Here is a 14,653-nt window from a genome sequence, read left to right on the forward strand (position 1 = left end):
TTTATGCTGTTGTGAAGGGTTGCGGTGTGCCACTAACATTAGCCGTGGAGGTTTTCGGTCTCTGCTTGAGAGGCAATATCAGTTGCTGTTGTCACATAATTTTTAGGCCTGTTTCCAAATGTGACAGCATTTACACATTTTAAGTTTGGCTGCTGTGAATTGTGAACAAGCTAGTGTAAAATGGTATTTTTTTTAAATAATTTTGGGTGGAAAAGTGCCTGAAAAGATAAAATTCATAAAGATAACAAGGTTACACTTTACAAGGTTCATTAGTTAACATTAGTTAACTACCTTAGTTAACATGAACTAAGAATGAACTGCACTTCTACAGCATGTATTAATCTCAGCTAATATTAATTTCAACATTTACTAATAAATTATTAAAATCAAAGTTTGTATTTGTTAACATTAGTTCTGTTTCATTCTTACTGACCACCAGAGGCAGTGTAAACACTATGGATTATTGCAGCGTCAGCTAGATAGGTCGAGAGAATATACCAACAAAGTCACGTGGCGTGACGTATGCTGAGCCCTGGAGGGTTATAGGCTGCAGTAGCTCAGCACTCTACCTCTTTCGCTTTCTCACCTGGTTGAGATAGATTGTATTTGGTTGAGTGATTATTCGCGCTGTCAAGTGCAGCTTACAAGAGCAGCGAGATTTGTCCTCACAAGCTATGACAGCGCGCGTCTACGCCATTTCAAAGCATTTGGATTAAATGAACAGCGCTTAGTGAGTTTTGTTTTTCTATTTGAGTTATGTTGCTTCGTCTGTAACACTCTGTACCTCTCGGTGCAATCCGGTGGCTTGTGTTTTTCCGCGCCTATGAGTTAACAGTCTCCCGTTGACATATCTCCTCAAGAGTGTTTTTTCCTCGAATCCATGTTACATTTTTTGTTCCTCGGTTCAATCCGCTGGCCATTTTAGACACTTTCTCTTTTTCGTGAGATATTTGTTGGTATTACCTGTCGATTCACCCGAGGTAATTGTTTTATTTTATTTTAATAAATTTTTCATCCCGCTTAACTTAACCTTACGGTGCTATCCGAGGGTGTTATTAGCGAGTAACTATGGCTCACAGCTCGATCGCCAGTGGCCGTCTTGCAGAGTTAGACCCTAATTCAACAGTGAAACTTGGGCAGTTAGATGTAGCCCCTTCACGCACTCGGAAGCGCAGGGCGTTGGCGGCAGCTGGTGCTCCCCTCCCATCCAAGAAGGCCAAATCGCGAGGTGATGAACATTCACATGTTGAGAAAAGTTCTATGACGGTGTCGGTGCTTTCTTCAGAGATCGCAGAGCTGAAACGCCTGCTTCACTCGCTTCAGCCTGTCACATCTGCTACACCTGTGAAGATGACACAGGAGGATGAGAATGTTCAGAATCAGGGAGCTGGGGAAGAGTCTCTTGATTCCCCTTGTTTTTCTCATCGTTCAGAGTTTGATGTGCTTTCTACAAGTGCTTCAGATTCATTTTTTCACGATCATGGGAATACTATGGATGTTGCTGCACAACCATCACCTCAGGCTGTTTTCACTGGTTACCCAGCAGCGGAGGGGTCTAGTGGGGGGTCAGTTCAGTCATCTGGAAAAGCCCAGTCCTCCTCCGATGATACTTTGGCTGTGCTTCTAATGGCAGTTGCTTGTCTAGGACTTGATGAGTCACCTGTCCAATCTGCCCAAACAAATGTGTTTTTCAGACAGACCACAGCTGCAACTTCTTTTGCCATGCCATCATGTAAGGATTTTGTGGCTGAATTCTCAAATGCTCTCACTGGTTCTGGTCCGCCTAAGCGGCGCTCAAAGATTGCTCGAACGCTAGCATCTATGGCTGAAGCAGATTCTATCGGGATGGGTCATGCTCCGGAAATAGAGCAGCCTGTGGCAGCTTTGGTGGTGTCTCCTGATGAGGCTCTACGAGGGAATGTGCGATGTCCCAGTGCGCAATGCGGTCGTATGGATTCCTTGCTAAAAAAGGCATATGAGTCTGTTGCTTACATTACTCGAGCAGAAAACACAATCTGCCAGTTACTTCTTGCTGCCACCAGTACGCTGGAACCTGCAAATGCGGATCCCTCTATTTCACAATTTCTGCAAACCGGTCCTTTCGGAAACAGGCCATGTGACCCGCGAGCTGGGTAGTCTTACAGCCACACTTCTGGCAGCATGCCGCCAAGTGTGGCTTGCCCAAGCACGACTGCCGGAGGACTGTAAGAAAACCTTGAGAGATCTTCCATTTGTTCCCGGGCATCTTTTTGGTCCAAATGTTCCGGAACTGTTGGAAAAGAGGGTAAAGCTGTCTGAAGCAACCCGTCAACTGACACAGGTGCAGCGCAACCCTACCTTTAGGATACCAATGGTTCAGACCCGACATCACTATGCCACATCGGAGCAACATTTCCGCCGGCACGCTACACCTCAGTCACAGCCCCCTCAAAGACCTCGTGTTCCTGAAGATGCGAGAGTTTTTCACCCACCTCATCGACAGTTTCCAGGAGGACCCCGTCAGCGCCCCCCAGCGAACACTAAAAATCGCACACATAAAGCCTGAGACAGTCAGGCCGGCGGTCGATCGTTTTTCAATAGATCAACTAGAGTACTGGAGATCCAACACAGCAGACCCCTGGGTGTTGACGACTCTGAGCAGGGGATATACTCTACAGTTTCGATGCCGGCCTCCCAGATTTTCAAGAATTGTTCCTACGATTGTCAGAGATGCGGTTCGCACAGTGGCTCTCTCTCTGGAAATTTGTTCACTGTTAGAGAAGGGAGCCATAGAAAAAGTTCATCCCCTCGTTCAGGGAGACGGGCTCTATTCAACATATTTTCTTGTTCCGAAGAAGGACGGTGGTTTCCGCCCATTTCTCGATTTGAGGCTTCTGAATTTGTTCCTGAAGGTCCTTCCTTTTCGAATGCTGCGCACAGCCGATGTTCTTCGGTCTGTGACTGCAGACGATTGGTTTGTAAGTGTCGACCTGAAAGATGCATACTTTCACGTCCCAATTGCTGTACATCACAGAAAGTTTCTGCGTTTCAGTTTCCTGAATCAAGCTTGCCAGTTCAAAGTGCTACCCTTCAGTCTTTCCCTTGCTCCTCGCTTCTTCACAAGGTGTGTGAGCGCAGCTCTGTCTCCTCTTTGGATGAGAGGTATGTGTATTCTTCCTTATTTGGATGACTGGCTTCTCTGTGCCCCAACAGAGCGGCAGGCTGTACAAGACTCCAGACTGCTTTTGAGACATGTGCAGAAGCTGGGGTTTTCTGTGAACGAGAAAATGAGCCATCTGATTCCATCACAGACCAATACGTTCATACTGTAGGAATGACCCTGAATTCCTGTCTAATGTCTGCCTCCCTGTCTCAGGAACGTGTGATGAACATTCTGCAACTTTTGGCTCGCTTTCGCCCGGGGGTGTATTTGCAGTATGAGGTGGTCCTACGACTGATAGGGATGTTAACAGGGGCTACAGTGGTGATCCCCCTGGGTTTACTCCACCTCAGACCACTCTAGTTATGGAACAACAGTTTGCGGCTAGATCCCACCAGGCATCGCCATCGACTGGTTATAATTTCTCACTGTTGCATATGTGCGTTGAGGCAGTGGAGACAGTTAGAGCTTCTGAAGGCAGGAGTGCCTCTGAGTGTTGTTCCCTCTCGTCAGGAGTTGGTCACGACAGACGCTTCCCTCACAGGATGGGGGGCAACGAGGAATTGGAGGGGTATTTGTGGGCACTGGACACAGATCCAGGCCACAGAATATATCAACCTGCTAGAACTAAGGGCAGTGTTCTTGGCTCTAAAGTACTTCATGCCGGTTCTGGCAGGCCGCCATGTTCTCGTTCGGCCCGACAATACCTCAACAGTGTTCCATCTGAACCACCAGGGCGGCACGAGATCCTGCAGGTCTCTACGGCTAACTCACGAGATCCTGACATGGTGTCAGCCACGACTCGCTTCACTGAGGGCAGCTCATATTCCAGGAGCGTGCAACCAGACAGCGGATGCTCTTTTCCAGGGATCAAGTACATCCAGGGGAATGGAGGCTTCATCCAGATGTAGTGCAGGAGATCTGGCTACGATTTGGAAGAGCAGAGGTGGATCTTTTTGCTTCAGAGATGACCACCCACTGCAGATTATGGTTCGCAAGGACAGAAGTGTCCAGCCCCCTGGGCCAGGATGCGCTGTCTCACGAATGGCCAAACTGCCAGCTATATGCGTTTCCACCTATCCCTCTGTTATGGGAGACGTTGCACAGGATCTCCCTGTGCAAGCACAGACTGTTACTTGTGGCACCACGGTAGCCAGCCAGACCATGGTTTCCTTTGTTGCTGAGACTTCGAGACAGGAAATCCATGGAAGCTTCCCCCCAGGAAGGACCTCCTCTCCCAACTGGAGCCCAGTGTCTGGCACCCGGACCCAGCTCGTCTGCAGCTTTGGGTCTGGCCATTGGGCTAAATCCTTCCCTGGAGCATTGTGACCCTGCTGTTATTCACACCATCTCTAATGCTAGGGCTTCTTCCACACGACAGATTTATGCTTCCCGTTGGAAGCTTTTTCCTGCATGGTGTGAGGAATAGGGGCTTGATCCTGCAACATGTGACATTCCGAGTATATTAAGCTTTCTTCAACGTTTACTGGAGGAAGGAAAAGCAGCTTCCATGTTGAAAGTGTACGTAGCTGCGATTTCTGCATATCATGTTCTTCTCTTGGCTCTCACAGTCTTGTCTGCAATTTTCTGAAGGGCGCACGCCGTCTGAACCCGGCTCGGAATCCTCATTTTCCTGTGTGGGATTTGTCACTCGTGCTTGCATTCCTGTGCTCACCCCAGTTTGAGCCCTTGCAAAGCATTGACATTAAATGGTTGTCCTTGAAGACTTATTTTTTGTTAGCTATTGCTACTGCGAAACGAGTCAGTGAGTTGCACGCGCTGTCTGTTAGCGAACTGTGCTTGCGCTGGTTACCGAATGACTCCGAGGTGGTTCCACGACCCAATCCTTCTTTTCTTCCAAAGGTCCTTCTTCCTCAGTTCATAGATCAGCACATTGAACTGGCCTCTTTTCAGACTTCTTCAGGGTCTGATTCAAGTGCCCAACTTTTGTGTCCTGTTCGTGCCTTGAAGTGTTATGTGAACTCTACTGTTCAATTTAGACAGTCAGACCAGTTATTTGTCTGCTATGGTGGTGTGAAGAAAGGTGTTCCAGTGTCGAAGCAGAGGTTGTCGAACTGGATAGTAGAGACCATTACGCTGGCTTACAAGGCAGCAGGGAGACCACTGCCCTGGGGACTAACTTGCCATTCCACTAGGGCCATCTCATCTTCATGGGCTGTTTTTAGAGGAGTTTCCCTGGTGGATATCTGCACTGCTGCTACCTGGGCTTCTCCATGCACGTTTGCCCGATTTTATAAGGTCAACGTTGCTGCTCATCATGCCGTTAGTTCTGCGGTTCTTCTGGAGCAGCCTTAATTTCATCAGGTGGGTGGCATTCCTCATGACTATGTTGGTATGTGTCATCCATAGTGTTTACACTGCCTCTGGCGGTCAGTAAGAATGAAACAGAACACTAGTTACGCATGTAACTGTGGTTCTGTGAATTCTGGATGACCGCCAGAGTTCTCAGTCACTCGGAATGCGCGAGAAAGGCGTACCGAGGTAGAGTGCTGAGCTACTGTAGCCTATAACCCTCCAGGGCTCAGCATACGTCACGTCACGCCACGTGACTTTGTTGGTATATTCTCTCGACCTATCTAGCTGGCGCTGCGATAATCCATAGTGTTTACATTGCCTCTGGCGGTCATCCAGAATTCACAGAACCACAGTTACATGCGTAACTAGCGTTAATGCACTGTGAACTAACATGAACAATGAACAGCTGTATTTTTATTAATTAAATGAATAAATTCTGTAACAAATGTATTGCTCATTATTAGTTCATGTTAGTAAATACATTAACTAATGTTAACTAATGAACCTTATTGAAAAGTGTTACCGATAACAACATACGCTACTGTTCACAAGTTTTGGGTCAGTAAGCCTTTTAAAGACATCATTACATTTATTCAGCAAGGATGCATTTAATTAATCAAAAGTGACAGTAAAGACATTTATAATGTTACAAAAAAATTAACAGCATTCTATTCATCAAAGAATCTTGCAAAATATGTATTACAGTTTATTAAATATTAAGCAGCACAACCATTTTTAACACTGATAATAAGAAATGTTTCTTGGGCAACAAATCAGCATATTAGAATGATTTCTGAAGGATCATGTGACACTGAAGACTGGAGTAATGATGCTGAAAATTCAGCTTCGCCATCACAGGAATAAATTACATTTTAAATTCAAATAGAAAACATATATATACACATATATATATATATATATATATATATATATATATATATATATATATATATATACCTACCTACAGATATTTTAACCCCTAACACTCAAGAAATCTTTTGACAGTCTTTGTCTTTTAAGAGATTCAGTATGTTTTCATACATTCGGTCCCACAATATAAGCAAAACCTGACAGTTTGATGACCAAAATAGAGCTCTAATAATTAATTATTTTTAAGCAAGATGCCAATAAAAATTCACATGCCAAACATTAGTCAACAACAAAAGACTACAATAACCCTGGAAATCCAAATAATTTTTCATCAAACCAAGAAAAAGGTTTTAGTAAAATTGGCAAATGTAATCCTCTCCCCTATATCTACTCTCCCAAATTCATCATTTTTTTAGTATTTTCAAATTTATTTATTTTTTTAAATTGGTAGATCATTTCCTGTTCACTGATCTCAACTTTGGATGCGTGTGCACATACAGGAAATCTGAGGATTTGGCAGTCATTTAACTATTAAAACTTTCTAAAACAGATTTTTTTTAAATATCGTGACTCCAAAAGGAGTTTGTTCTTCATCAAATGTAAACTTGATGAACAGATGAGGAAATGGCAGAGATCTTCAGAGCTCTGACAACCATCCCTGGAAGGCAAGACTAACAGCAGTTCACTGACAGGAAGATATTAAGACAAATGACTACATAAACATTATAAAACATATTCGCATAACTCTGAAATCCTACGCAGAAACAAATGGAACAAGTGAGTACAATCGCAGCTTGTGTTTTCATGAGGAAAACTGAAGGTGCTGTGCAAATGATGAGAGATCCAACTCTTCGAGCATTTAATCATGGGTTAACGGGAAATATTTTGTTCATTTATCATTAATGACGGAGGAAAATAAAGGTGCGTCTTTTGCAGTGAAGGGGGAGTGTGCGCTCTCCTCAGAACATCCAGCCACTGACAGATGAGCATGCCGCGATGCGCATTTCTCTGATCTTGTCAAGCTGTTGATGTGAAACTTTAGACAGGTCGATGGTGTTTTAACATAATCACCACACTTAGAGAGGTGTAAGTGGGCCCCTCCTCCGCCACCATCCTTCAGTCCAAAGCTCTCCATCCGTCTCTCCTGGGAGGTCGTCTCTACTCCTCTTTCTCGGCTTTCTCCCTCCACTCTCTCGTCACCTCATCCATCTCTCTCAGGTAAGCTGATCGCACGCTGCCCTGCTCATCTCTCCAGAGCAGGGAGAGATGAGGAGGAAAAGATGAAGGTATATGCTTTTTTTCTTTTCTTATTCGCCCTGGAGGCCTCAGAAAGCCAGGCTGTTTTCTTAATGCACCCTTTCAACACTGTGAACATTTACAGTGAGACATACACAGTCATTTATATAGAGTGAGCAAAGAGAGAATGAGAGAAAAGAAAGAGGGAGAGAAATATTTTTACCCTCATCACACTGAGTACCTAATGGGTACCCTCATTACCCATTGTTCTGGACCAGAACAATACTGTCAGATTAATTTAATTAAACCAAATCAGCACTCAAACACAACAGAGTAAATACAATGCTATCTGGCCCTGAACTGACTCTACATAATGGGATGTGTAGTGATAGAGCGCTGTAGACATTGCTATACTGTAGAAGCGGTCAAACACAGAACAACATGGCTGTCTCAAGAAGAATTGGCGTTGTCCAGTCGATCAAAGCAAAAATCGAGAAAGCTGCACTTTCTAACAGAATGCACAAAATAAAATGTACAATCCGAAAGAAGTTTTACCACAAAATGACACTGATAAACAACAGCACATTTGATTGAGTCCTATTAGGGGAACAGTTTGTGTCTGTCTGCCAGAGTACAAGAGACTTTGTATGTCTCAAATACTAAACTTATGCTCATTATCATACCATCTATCATACTATCTTTACTTGCTTAAGTTTCTCTTTTGTTAAATGCAGCTTTCTTGGTTTACGCTGCAGTGTTATTTATTTTGCACTATTGATTTTTTTTTTTTTTATAGAAATCAATGGTTATTCAACAAGGATGCATTAAACTAATCAAATGTGACAGTAAAGACATTTCAAATTATTTTCATTTATTTTTATTTAAAATACAAAAGTTATTTTAAAATGTAATAATATTTTACAAAATTACTTATTTTACTGTATTCTTGATTAAATAAATGCAGCCTTGGTGAGCATAATTAACTTAATTTTTTAGTCATTTAGTCATCATTTACTCACCCTCAAGTTGTTCTAAACCTGTATGAGTTTCTTTCTTCTGTTCAACACAAAATATGATATTTAGAAGAATATGGGTAACCAAACAGTTGATGGGCCGCATTGACTTCCATAGTATGAAAAAAAAAAATACTCAAAAATAAGTCAATGGTGAACAGAAAATGTTTGGTTTTATTTTCTATAATATTGCTTTGCACACACACACAAAATAGTCATTTTACACAACTTTCACAAATATGCTTTTTGTGCCCACAAAGCACAATACAATTTTAATTTAATTGCAAAGAGATAAAGAGATGAAATTAAGAGAAGGCAATAAGCAAGAAATCCAAAAGTAGAATTAGAGAGATAAATGACAACAAGTTCTCTTAATAATTGGGACAATGAATGAGATCTTGAATATGATCTTGAATCTATCTTCAATAGATCACCATGACCACATAAGGAAATTAACCAAAGTGAGCCTCCAGTGCTCATGTCTGTTCCACAAACACCACAAACACAGCAACAAAGATTTAGAAAAAAAAAAAATTGGGGGAAAAAATTTAATATCCACGAAATACAACATGAATGAACAAGATTACTAACGTTAATGTAAATTCTCCGATGTTGCATTGTTTTTGTTTTTCTAAACTGCTTTCATTTCACCATGAGAAGGCTATACCCTGAGGATGCAGTAATTCTCAGTAATTGACGGTTTCTCAAACTATGGGAAAGGATGCCCTCAGCTGGTGGTTGGAAAGGACAAGTGCTTTTCCCTGGAGCACTGCGGCCCACAGTGCTCCTACATCACCATCATCAGTTTGGTTCTACAGCTTTCCACAAACCCCAAAAAAGAGGCAAAGCTGGGGTGAATAGCTCAACTATACATTTTGTGTAGACATTTGATTGATGATAATGACATGACATGGCAGGGAGTAGATTTATAGCCCTGTTAGATGTTATACTATTGTAAACGCACCACTACGTAGTTGAGCTTGACTAACAGGGTGCAGGGGACTCAACACATCCAGCTTTCTCTATGCATAAATAACTGTTGGCAGCCTGATTTCCTCTATAGATATTTGGGAATTCCAAAAGTTTGAAGGTGAAGTATGTGCCGAAATCCCACTCAGCTTCATGTGAAAAGAACTTCTGTGGAAACTTTGATCTCGTCATGTGAAAACGGTGAGAACACTGAAGCTACCGTGCCAAGACATACAGCGTGTTCGGAGCGAGTGCGGTCAGCGTTGAGCATGGCACTCCGGGCCAACTTCCATTGGTCATGTACCACCTGTAGGACATGCTCCTCTCGCTTTCGTCCACGACACTGGGAGCGCTTCCCATCCCAACATTCCTACGGTTGATGCCAGGCTCTCTCGGGATCCATTACATGCTACATTAACGTGCTCATTCACACGGCACCAGCCACAAGCCTCCACTGAGCCACTGATGCAGGGGAACGCATTAAAAAGAGATACTCATTAAAGAAGCATTACCCCACAACCAGAAGCCTGAAATACCATCGAGAGGGAGAAAGGGGGAAAAACGAAAAAGAAAAATTGAGAGAAAGAGTGAGATTGAAAGAGAAGGAAATGTCTAGGACGGCATGTGCTGCACGCTTATGTTTAGTGGATACCAGGCACTGGAGCTCATCCAAACAGCAGATTTATTAGGATGGTGTAATTGTTTAGGTAAGGGGTGGTGATTCGTGCATTTGGCACTCAGATGAGCTGGTTTGATGTAAATGCCTGGCTTAGTTCAATTCAGAAAGCATGTCTTCAGTGCTAAAAGGCCAAAATGAGGGTTCTTTTTTAAAGGCACCACAGATTAAATCTTAGTATTGATGAATCAGAGCCCAGCAAAATTCTGAATTAAACAATGAATTGCCTTTAAATTTAACAGTATGAATTTTAATTGAATTGGTTACACCCCACAGGCAGTTAAATTGGAATTTTAGTTGCACATTATTTCGTGCCGTGCACTTATGTGAACTTACCAAACAAAGTATGGGTTAATATACGGTAACTAAATGGGTTAAGGTTAGGTTTAGGGGTAGGTTCAGGGTTAGTACCTAGTTATTACCCAATTATTGGAATAACTATAATAAGTACATAGTATGTAAATGGGAACAGGACTGTAAAATAAAGTGCTACCGGAATTTTAATTTGGAATGAAAGGAAGAGGAACTTGCTAAACTGTAATTCAAAGTAATTCAACACAGACAATACATTCTTGGAAATTAAGATCTCGACCCTGATCCACAAAAATTAATTAGTTAAATATGAAAAAACTATCTATCTATCTATCCATCCATCCATCCATCCATCTATTAATCTATTTATCCATCTACAATAGCATCCATCTATAACTACATCTATTCATCCATATTGCCAATGCTATATTCAAGTTACAAGTCTTGATACATTTTACGTTCTTATATTAATTTGAATTCTGCATCCTGTTTGCTAACTCAGCTAAAACTCAATTCAAATTCTAGAATTAGAAATTAAAAAGGCATTCTCAATTCAATTCTGAATGGTGCACTACTCAGCCAGAGTGATTGTGAATTTCACTGAGAGCTCCTCATCTTCCACTTGACTTTTTAAACAACGTGTGAAACACTGTGCCGAAGCCCCTGTTGAACCAGGGGACACTTCATATGCCCATCAGGGGCCACAGCTTTTGAAAACACAGCTGCCTAAGAGGACAGACACATGTGGAGTGGGTATGTGTGTGCGGCTCTCCAGATTCCCAGGAGACGGGGTTCAGCTGCCACACACAGCCCCAGACTGCAACACTGTTTGTGCTGTTTGCTTGCCGATCACAAGGATTCCACCTACTGAGACTTCAGAGGTTGCAGCCGACTCGTTTGCTTCTCCGGATCAGCAGATGTGAGAAGCATTTCTTTATTTGCTTACTTATTTTTATCCATTCAAAGGGTGGCATAGTGGGGGGTTCTAAGTGAGTGTCACATGACTAGAACCACCAGAAAAGACTCTGATGGCATGATATTCTACAGTGTTAATCACTGAAGACGGAAATCACGGAACACAAATGAAGATCTTTTAATGAAATCTGAGAGCTTTCTGTCCCTCCATTGATAGCCTACACAACTACCACTTTCTAGACCCAGTAAGGTAGTAAAGACGTCATAAAACCCCAGTGGCTTAACCTCAATTTTATGTAGCGATGTGAGTGCTTTGTTTGCGCGAAAAAAACATAATTTACCACTTTTTCTCCAGCACACGTTCACAAGAGATGTGTTGACGCGAGAGCAGGCGTTGTTGAGTGAATACGTGAGTGGTAAATTATGTTGTTGTTTTTTTTTTTTTTTTTTGGAAACAAAGCACTTCATAAAATTAAGGTTAAACCACTGGAGTCACATGGATCACTTTAATGGTGACTTTACTAACTTTCCGGGGCTTTAAAGTGGTAGTTTCTTAGACTGTCAATGGAGGGACCAAAAATATCTTAATTTGTGTGCCGAAGATGAACGAAAGTTTTACGGGTTTGGAACATGGATGGACATGAGGGTGAATAATTAATGACAGAATTTTAATTTTTAGGTGAACTAACCCTTTAGCAATACACTTTTTTTAAATTGAAGTGCTTTGCTAGTGGTTTAATTAACTTTTTTCGAGAAAAAAAAAATCAGAGAAAAATCTGACATATACTGTACACAACACACATTACAACTAGCATCTACACAAAATGACACAAATGCACACGTAAAATTTAAGTTATGTGTCAATAAGAATGTATAAATCACATTGTGAATAGGCTCTTCCTTTATGTACTAACAGACAATTAATAATAATATAATAAGGAGTTTGTAATATTGTATTTCAATAAAGAACTCATTGAAATGTTATTATTTTGAGAGATGGGTTTACACAACACAGTCAGTTTTCATATGCTGTTCTGGCTAAATGTTGATTCATTTAAATTAATATCTAAAATGTTTGAATATTTGGTTTAATTTTACACATTTACAAATGTGTATTTGTATCAACTAAAACCTTTAACGCCGAATGCCCACTTAAAAAAAAAAAAAACATTGCAACATACTTAACGAATAAATGGCTGAAATAAGCAGGGTATGGTTCAGAGAGCATGATGTTCTGTGAACATGGCAAAGTACCCGTTAAAACACACCTGTGCTAACTCATTAATTATGATCCACGTTCCTTGATGATCTTAGCTAACTGGCTGTCAGCCTCAAAAATCACTCATGAATGCATCCCCAGAGCTCCAACGCTGAAGTCAAGCTATTAGCCATTCTCACCAGGCGCAAGTTCTAGACTATCAATCAGGGATTTCATAAGAGAAAGAAGCACTTCAGTTAAGCTACATACTAGTTCAAGTTCATGTTCACGAATGGCTGCAAGAAATCAGCGCACACTGAGGTCCACGCAGGAGCACAAGCCTCCCAGCAGATAATATCCACAAACACAGCGCTGACCCTGTTGACCTCTGTGCCCCATGAAACTTCCCTTTGGGAGCAGGAAGTCATTTTGTCCTAGTTCATTTACTCACCTGCTTCTGCTTCTGCTACGCAACGGCCATTTTTTCCCATTGAAACAGCAAAGCCAACTCTTAAAACACAGAGTTTGTGTTTATTCAGCTTCCCTTCGTCGGAGTCGGCCCACGTGAAGCTGGCGTGGCAGTGGGCCACATGGTGCCTGAGGCAGAGTGGCACTCTAAGAGGCCCACAGCTGCCAGAGCCCATACCCACCCCCCGAACACCCCCGGCTGGAACGGCAGAGAAAACAACGGTTCCATGGAGAGCAAGGATTAAGAAAACATACACAGAGGATCTTTGAAGTAGGGCGAGTACTTGCCGATGGGCAGCTATATGAAAAGAGAGGGAAATTTTGGGGAGCTCAGTGTGGAACAGAAGAAAAACACAAAAGACAGTGATGAGTTTAAAAAGTTACATGCTTGCGGCATGTGGCCCCCAGACGCACTGCCGTCAAATTCAAAAACTCCGCTATTCGCTTTAATCAACCCAACTGAATCAGGAGCCGTCATCACATTTTAGAAAATTCACAACAGAGACATTTTGCATTTTGACTCAATAACAAAAATATGGACATCATTTTCTTACATTTACAGCAAATAAATGCTGGATTAAAGAGAGCACTCAAAAATTACTTGATTAACGTATGACATTCTTTCCACTGCAAATATATTTTGTAGAATGTTTTAACTGTTTTTGTACATTCAATTAAATGTACAAAAACTAAACTAGACCTCATTGACTTTTAGTTTCTCCTTTTGTGTTCTATGGAACAAAGTCATATTTGGAATGACATGAGGGTGAGTAAATGAGAATTTTCATTTTAGGTGAACTTTCTTGAAGTATTGTAAAAATTAACAAATCAAGTTAAATAAAGAATTTTTAACTGGCCTGTCCATCTCAAATGGTTTCAACTGCCACAAGGAGCCCAAGAAAGCCCAGTTCAACTGGAATATGCGTTATAGTTTCCCTATATGAATGTGAAATATATAAAGTCCTCTTGCTTTTGTGTGAAGGTTGTGGTTTCGGTATGTGTAATGACCTCTATTAGAGATGATGGATGTGTTGTTTTCGTAGTGTGTTCGTATTTTCCTCGCTCAGATCAGCCGTTTTAATTGCCTGCAGTGTGTTGTGAGCAGGGAAATGAACGGAAATATCTGGATGTGGCTGGTTTTGCGTAGATGTCGTGGCAACCAGCTGTTTCCAGTTGATCATAATTTGTTCAGCGTTTTGAGTAAGGCCCTGCAAGTTCACCCTCCACCAAAATATTTGTTGGCTTTTTGCTTTCAAAGTAAATATAACTTCTTGTAAAGAAGACCATTTTGTTTTTGGAAGCCTCTTATTCATGTGCTTTTTGCTGATGTCTGCATGTGTTAGCAGAGTTTGTTTCCTCTGTAGTTTTAATTGTTCTCAGTTGTGCAATGGTGAACAGGTGGAATAAATGCTTTACATAAACACCAGCACCAGCTCATTTTAGTCTGACTTACGGCAGAAAAGATGATTTGAGACTGTCAGGGTCCCTAAGAGCCCTTACCAAAACACATCAGAGTGCACTCCTACATAAACATACTCTCT

Source organism: Rutilus rutilus (genome assembly GCF_951802725.1).
Source record: "Rutilus rutilus genome assembly, chromosome: 20".
NCBI lineage: Eukaryota > Metazoa > Chordata > Actinopteri > Cypriniformes > Leuciscidae > Rutilus > Rutilus rutilus.